At 35.7% G+C, this 7,988-nt stretch overlaps 1 long non-coding RNA gene across 6 annotated transcripts in view; it reads left to right on the plus strand.

The window, feature by feature from the left end:
* Window positions 1–7,528, plus strand: part of LOC145685682 (uncharacterized) — an 88,003-nt gene extending 80,475 nt beyond the window's left edge. For all 6 annotated transcript variants that reach the window (XR_014131464.1, XR_014131462.1, XR_014131461.1 and 3 more), the window contains exons 2-3: window positions 2,293–2,397; window positions 7,294–7,528. This is a non-coding gene — a long non-coding RNA (uncharacterized LOC145685682). The remainder of the gene's footprint in view (window positions 1–2,292; window positions 2,398–7,293) is intronic.
* Window positions 7,529–7,988: the final 460 nt, after the last annotated feature.

Here is a 7,988-nt window from a genome sequence, read left to right on the forward strand (position 1 = left end):
TTGAAATAATTACTAGCAAATGCTAGCAATCATATTTTTTCTTCGTCACATCTGCCACAGGTGGATAGAAGAAATGTCATTGGTTAAAGATTTTAGCTCTCAGATTTCTAGAAGCTGGGAGTAGGAGATGTAGAAGCGTCTTTTCTTCGAATATCGGGGTTGGATTAACACGTACAATGTAACTATAGAAATTTTCAGTTTTAAAGTTTCGGCATAAAAGGTATATCGACCAGATGAGGTTGAGTGGAAATTAGTCGCAATTCGGCGTGTAAGTGAAGACGAATAGTGTAATGACATCTATGCGTATTGATATCTTCCGAAACTTCATAAATACGTCCATATATTATTTAGTAGCGTTATTATATTATATATTTACAATATTTCCAATAATGAGGAAGATTTAGTAAGGAAAAGTAATACAGATTAACACATTCTATGTTTTTTTTTATTATTTCGGTATTTTCCAGTTTTTTGTTGTACTTTATTTTCATTCGAATAAAGTACTTTCTTCCTACTTTGTTTCGTGTGAGAGGAAATTTTCATCTCCTTGTATACTTCATGGCGTTTGTCATGGTTCCTTCGGGGCAGAGCGGTGTGATGTGGAGAGACATGTGTGTGAGCTCACACTAAGAAAGTTTAACGTTATTTTCCATCACCGATGGACTTGTACTAATAACTATCCGATTTAATTTTAAGCTTTCCTCCGGACATGCAATTTATTCCTATTTACTTAGTTCACCTTTTGATTAGAGTAATTTCTATTATTTAAATTTTCTTAAAGTGGATTTTTTAAAATTTTCCTTTCTATTATCTTTGCTTTTTAACCAACTTTTGGTGGTAACGAAGTTTCTTTGTTATATAGAATTTATTTGTAAATTCCAATTCTGAAGGTCGTCTAGCGGAGACGAAATAAATAAGACGCAGTTACTAAGGGGGAACTTTCTAACGGTGGTCCTCCTTCGTATCTCTGCTTGGTCACAGACTTATAGCTGGTTTGAGGATAGTATAATCGGTCTGTATTGAGAGGACCATACGTTTTTGGGGTCTATGTCTAATTGTTTCGGTTTAAGTCAACAAATGGTTGTAAGTTTTGTAAGTCATAGCACACCATCTCCAGAATTAAATGGCATTTGCAGTACTGTCCTAGTAGAAATGCAGTGTTAGGTTCATACGTGTAGCATGTTATCAGAGACACGCGTCTGAAATATAAAAAATTGTCAAAAATATTGCACCATCAATTTGCTTTTAGTCTTAATATTTAAAGATTTGGTTTTAGTCTTAATATTTAAAGGCTAAATAAGCTATAATGGATGTAGATAAAATTGTAATTGATTTCATAATTTCTTCTAAGACAGTTAATGATTTTTTTATCCAGGATAACACGAAAATAAAATTTACTTGAAAGAAAAGGGTCGGGTTGAAAATGGGCTGTAGTGTAATAATTTGACGTGCAATGACTCAAATATGTTTATTTCCTTTTTTTAAAAAAATAGTACAATTTTTATGTTGCACATTTAATGTGCGATAAATATATTTTCGTAGTAAATGGGCTCAATGTTAGATAGATAACATTTTTGAAGTCGATTACAAATATCTACCTTATAACATTTTTCCTTTCAATTACACTTAATATATCATGTCTTGCTCTAAATTAAAGTTAGAGGCAGCGCCGTAACTTAGATTTTTTTTGGGGGGAAAGCATTAATATTTGAGCCCCCTCCAAAAGATTGTTTTGGATTCCCCACAAAATTCGAAAATAGATCTCGTCTTTCCATTTTTCTCTTACTCTTTGTGGGCCCTCCAGCTCTCTGCAGGGCCCATTCCGTACATGACAAATTAACTAAAGAGACAATATTTACAAATGTCAAAGCCATAAGAATAAAGATTTCTGGGGCAATTAATAATATAGATATTTTACTGAAGTGAGTCCACGACACATTTTTGTTTTATCTACCTGTTGTGTGCTGTTTTGTGTATGTAATGTAGTGAACCTGTTTGATGCTTCATTTATAATTACAGTATAACAGTATATGGAATAAAAAATTGTCTTAAAGTAGGCACCCTCGAACGGCGGGAAGCTTCCCTGGAGGGGCAGTTGCCCTCCCTGCCCCCACAAGTTACGGCCCTGGTTAGAGGCAAATAGGCATGATTACGTTAATTGCTGCAAAATTCTTAGTTGCTGTTTTTACGTTTTCTGGCTATAACTAGTTTAGATCTCATAGATTTGCAGATGTTAGAATGTCAAAATAATACACAAAGACTCAAGTATAACACTTATTCTTCTTTCCACAGAATCCGTAGAAAAAGCTTGCGGGACAGTTACAGAGAAAAAGTGGAGACGATAATTCAGAAGCGGCTGCGACGAACGAAGGAGAGACAGGAGGGAAGAGAACAAAGGTTAGTTATGATTTATTGAGCAAGTATAGTTTTAAGTTATAAAATTCAACAAATTTCCAAAGTAGTAAAATGATATTACGGTTGTTTTAATGGATTGCGTAGAACATAAGGTAGACGAACAAGATAACGTACAGAATAGAAACTGAAGTTTAATGTACTCTGGCAACAAACTCTACGATACCAAGAAGCTGTGTTGTATTGAAGTAATAGTATACTTGCTTACAGTTACCCGTTTAATTAAATTTTTTAAAAATATCAGGGTGTTTACTCAGTGTTTAACAAAAGTTTTGAAAAGAAAAATGATAGTTTCACCGAACAGCTTGATATTCATTTGTATTCATGCTACATAAGTAGTAGATTAAGATACGAAACTATAAATAAATACATAGAAATGTTTAACCTTTTAGGATTTCCATTTTTTGAGTTAACCTGAGACTTTCACTCAAACAACTACTGCTTCCTTAATATCTGTCGTAGGATCAATGTTCATACCTTGTTTCTGAAGGATTGAAGATACTTTCCAATGGTATCATTTGCTTGTCCGTATTATACACTAGAAACGAAAAAAAACTGGGAGATTTTTTGGAAAAAAGAAATCGAAATTTTTACGCCCTTCTGGTCCGGGCCTGGGTAGTCATGGTTGAAACGTCATTTTCTTCAGTATAACGAGCTCTTTCTAACAGTACCATTACATGTCCGTATCGTATACATCAACCGGAACAATCGAGACAATCGAAAATTTTCCAGAAAAACTCACCGCTTCGGACCCCTCCGAAAAACACTTGAGCCCCTCGTACTCGACCCTGGTTTTACATAGGGATCTCAAAAAGAATGAGAAATACCTAATGGTGCACGCAATCAGTATGCAAAGTTTCAATCTGATATCTTGAAAATTAAAGGCGTGAAAAATTTCTGAAATTTGTTTTATGAAAAATTTCACGCCCCTCCGCCCCCACTTGGCGTCGCCAAGTTCACCATCCGGTTTCAAAACGCATCTGGGGTGTTCTTTGGTTCATTCTAGACTTGACCAATAAAAAAAACGGCTTAAATATTTGTTACAGAACCTAAATAAGCGATCAAATACGATACTACGCCGTGGTAACAGAAGTTACTATAAAGCCTAAAAGGGTTAAGCTTTGGAAACAGAACGCCAATGTTGAGCTTCGCACTTCCGCCACCTGTATATATATTATTTCGGAAAGGTGGGGATATATTCGTACTTACAGTATATATTTCTTTCCGATATTTTAGAAAATCGGAAAACCTTTAACATTCTTCGATCTTACAATGGAATGAGAAAGCCTGTTTCTTAGATGGAACGACTTTTGGGAGTTAAACTTGAAATTTGAGATTCATTGTATTGTGCTTGAACAGAATAAAGTATGAAAATGAAATACATTTTGTGGCCCAAGGCTGCAAGAAAAAAGTAGATTTTCAGAAACTTGAAACTGCCGCTAATAATACATTTTGTAATTTGTATTGATTAATTTATTTTTAGTTTAACGTCCGTTTCAGCAGCGAGGGTATATGAGACGTGGACCTACTGATTAACATGGAATCCGAACCACGTTGGCTCCCGCCGGGAATCGAACCCGGGTCTCCCACGCCAAAGGCGCGTATGCTAACCGCTTTTTTTTTTTTTTTTTTTTAATAGTATTTATTGAGCACTTACATAATAGTTACAGTAATAACAATTAGAAAAATGCAACTAATAACAAGAAATACAAAAAATAAACATACCAGTAGTTAGAACAAAAAAAAAAAATTAATAGATCGCCTGATAATACTGAGCAAACCAGCGATGACGTTGGGGAACAGGTATACGCAAAAGAGAATAAGATAACCAAGAAATGTATAAATCCGGGGAGAAATCCGTAGAAAGATGAAGAAAGAGATCAGCCGTTGTAATTGTCAACCACACAACAAAATTATGTTTAACTGGAGGGAAGAAAACAAAATCGGGGCGCAAAATCATATTGTCACAAGTTATATAGTCGGTACTAGTGCGAAGGATTCTGGCAAGAATCTGAGTATATTTTTGCCAAAGAGGGTATATCCTAGTACAGGTATGAAGACGATGTGAGAGGGTATCAGTTTGTCCACAAATGTGACAGAGGGAAGCAGGGGAGATGCCCAGCGTATAAGCTCGTGCATTTGTTAAAAATAAGTTATGCACCAATAAATACCAAAGCGAACGTAAGGGGGAAGATAAAACTGGGGAACCAATGTTACGCCAAATTTGATGCCAGTTATTATTAGGAAATTTACGTACTATAAGCGGAACGCAAGAGGGAGAAGCATAATATTGATATAATTGTGAAACGGTCATATCTTCAAGCCGAGCCCGTGCGATAAGGCCATATGCAATATCGAGAACTACCGTTTTGAAATAAGGATAGGTCTGTGACCATCCATGAACGGAGACAGGAGCAGTAAGCGTCACGTGACTCAGGCAGCGCATGATGTATTGTGACGAAAAGGAATTGCTAAAAACACAAAGCAGTTTACAGGTTCTATGAAGAAAAAGACATCTGGCCTGTAAAGCAATGTCCTTGATACCAAGGCCTCCAACAGAAGGTCGACTGCAAACTACCTGGCGATTTACCCGAAGAGTATGTTGATACCAAAGAAAATATAACATATGTTTGTTTACTTTGTTAAGAATAGCAACCGAGGGCGGGAAAAGTTGCATAATAAAATATAAAAGACTAAGAGCATAAACCTGAATAAAAGTGGCACGTTCAAAAAGGGTAAGATTTCTTGTTTTATGTTGATAGAATAAAGTAACCAACTTAGAAACAATAAGATTATAATTTACCGATATGGTATGTTTAACGGATGGATACCAGGTAATACCAAGAATTTTATGACAAGAAACAGATGTGAAGGGGGAAACAAAAGACGTATGTGCTTGGTCGGAAAGGCATAACAATTTGGTTTTCTTAACATTGAGGGTCGCACCTGAGGCTTGACTAAATAAGTGCAAATTATGTTGAATCGTATCAAGGTCACTTTGAGAATGAAAAAAGAAGCTAAAATCATCAACGTACGTTTGTAGTTTGAGAACCGCCTTATTAAGACAAATGCCATCAATTTCACGATAAATTTTACTAATAAAAGGCATAACTGCAATGCTATACAAAAGGGTGGACAAAGGACACCCTTGGATTAGACCACGTTCAAGCCGAAATGAAGAAGTAAGCGCTCCATTAAGTTTCAATTGTGCCGTACGATCTCGATAAAGAGCACGGAGCATATTAAAATAACTGGTGCCCAAATGTAATGCTTCCAAAATACGAAAAAGATAGTCATGATCAATTTTATCAAAGGCCTGGGAAAAGTCAGTACTTAATATTGCTGTGGCGCGAGTGGGATAACGCTCAAAAAAAGCGATGGTGTCACGAATATTTGCTAGTGCCAAATATAGGGGGTGTTGGACATCATGACCAAATTGGGCAAAATGTAAAATATTTGGGAGGAAATTACGTAAACGAAAGGCAAGAACCTTGGTTAAAAGTTTATAATCACAGCAAGTAAGACTTATAGGCCGGTACTGAGTGACACAAGGGGACTGAGACTGCTTCGGAAGTAAAACGATAATACTATGCGTAAGAGAGGTCCCTAAACGTAAGTTGACACGAAAATCATTAAAAAGTTCGGTAAAAAAAGGAATAAAAATATCAGCAAAAGTTTGATAAAATTCATAAGGAAATCCATCCACACCACTAGATTTATGTTTTGGCGTGGTCATTATAACATGCTTGATTTCATTTTCAGTAAAAGGGGCATTTAAAACATCTTGAGCTGCAGGTTCTAAGGGAGTCAACTCAGAAAACAAATCATCAGGGCACGGAGAAGAAGGATGTCGGCTATAAAGACGGGTATAATAACGGGTAAAACAAGGAGCAACATTGGTTCCCAACCATAAACGACCCTCCTCATCTTGAATCTTACCGATTAGCCGTTGTTTGCCCCGACGTCTTTCAGCAGTTACTTGAACCAGACCGGGAGATTCAGTGGGCTGACTCGAAATAAGTTTACTCCTCACACTAATACCGGATAACTTGGTGCGATGTAATGATAACAGAAAAGCTTTCACCTGTTTAATTTGTGATAAAACAGGAGCCCCTTGTTGAGAAGCAAGATGGTACTCATGCAAAAGTCGGTAATAATAATTATACTGTTCATGAAAGTTTTTACTTCGCTCACGACAATAGTCTCGACAGAGACGTCTAAGGGTAGGTTTACCCCGAGAGTCCCACCACTGCATAATGTTACGCTTACGTAAAGATTGCTTACTTATTTCATTCCATTGTTGTCGAAGAAGTGCTTGAAAGGATGGATCAGACAAAATACTAGTATTAAGATGCCAAAAAAAAGATTTTCGTAGATATTGTGTTACAGGTAAATTAACAGTTAAAATAACAGAATGATGATCAGAAAAACAGACTGGGACCAGTTCTATGCTTTGAACATGAGGAAGCAAGGATGCAGAGATGAAAAAAGCATCGATGCGAGATGCTCCTTGAGAATGAACATACGTATAACCCGGGTCGTGAGGGTGAAAATGACGCCAAACATCCACGAGACCAAATTGAGTAAGAACATGAAGCAAATTAGTGGAAGGGGTACGGTTCACCGCTTAGCCACGGAGGAGCTCATTTTTGTAATTTGTAGTTCAATTTGGAATTTGTAATTGTAACTTTGTATATCTTTGAGTCTCGTTTGTATAGTTTAAAGCCAAAAGTCCCAAGTTGAATCCGTCATGTAATTTTCACTCTTTAAAGTTAAACATAAAGAACCTTACTTAACAGCAACCTCATAATCTGATTTTCATTTTGATCGTTGTGATGTTGATTATACCTAGAATTAATTTTCCCATTTTCTTAATTTCAGAAAAAGGAAAAATGGAGCGCATGAAGAAAGAATCTCAGTTATAAATTTAAATTAAAGGACTTTGTCTTTTTATTTTTAGGTGAAATTATTATTTAAAATAATGAGTTCTATGTTTGAGGCTATGAAATTATTTGTTAAACTAGGATTACAATTGTATTACAATCTTATTCAATATATTAAAAAGACAAATATTGTGGAGCAGTATATGTAATTAGAGGTAACCTAATAAAGTATATTGTTATGTTATTCGTTTCTTTCTATGTTACGCCTTTCTTACTCTTTAATGTATATAAGTTCAATAATTTGTAACGTTCTCGGCCATTAATGGACGGCATGTTTTGATTGAAGATAATGTTTCTCCTATGAGTATAATAATATGCCAAAAAAAAAAGGGTTTTTGGGATAGTGTTAAAAAGTTTTGGTCATCATTTGTTTCAATATGAGAAGTGAAGCGTAGCTGTCTTGTCTGTTCTCAATACGAAGGAAAAGGGAGAACTGATATTTCCAAATGAATTTGAAACTTTAGAGTGAATCGAGGGAGGTTTCGGTTTGTGATATCTTTCTACGCATCTACAAAGAGTGGAAGAGGATGCAGGTTTGAAGCTTTTTTTAATCAACAAATTGTATTAACTGAAGCGTATGGGCAGAATACTTTACTTTGTTAATTATATTTTGAGTTCTCATTTTCGGGAGAT

The sequence above is a fragment of the Thermobia domestica genome, chromosome 1, assembly GCF_964235325.1.
Source record: "Thermobia domestica chromosome 1, izTheDome1.hap1.1, whole genome shotgun sequence".
NCBI lineage: Eukaryota > Metazoa > Arthropoda > Insecta > Zygentoma > Lepismatidae > Thermobia > Thermobia domestica.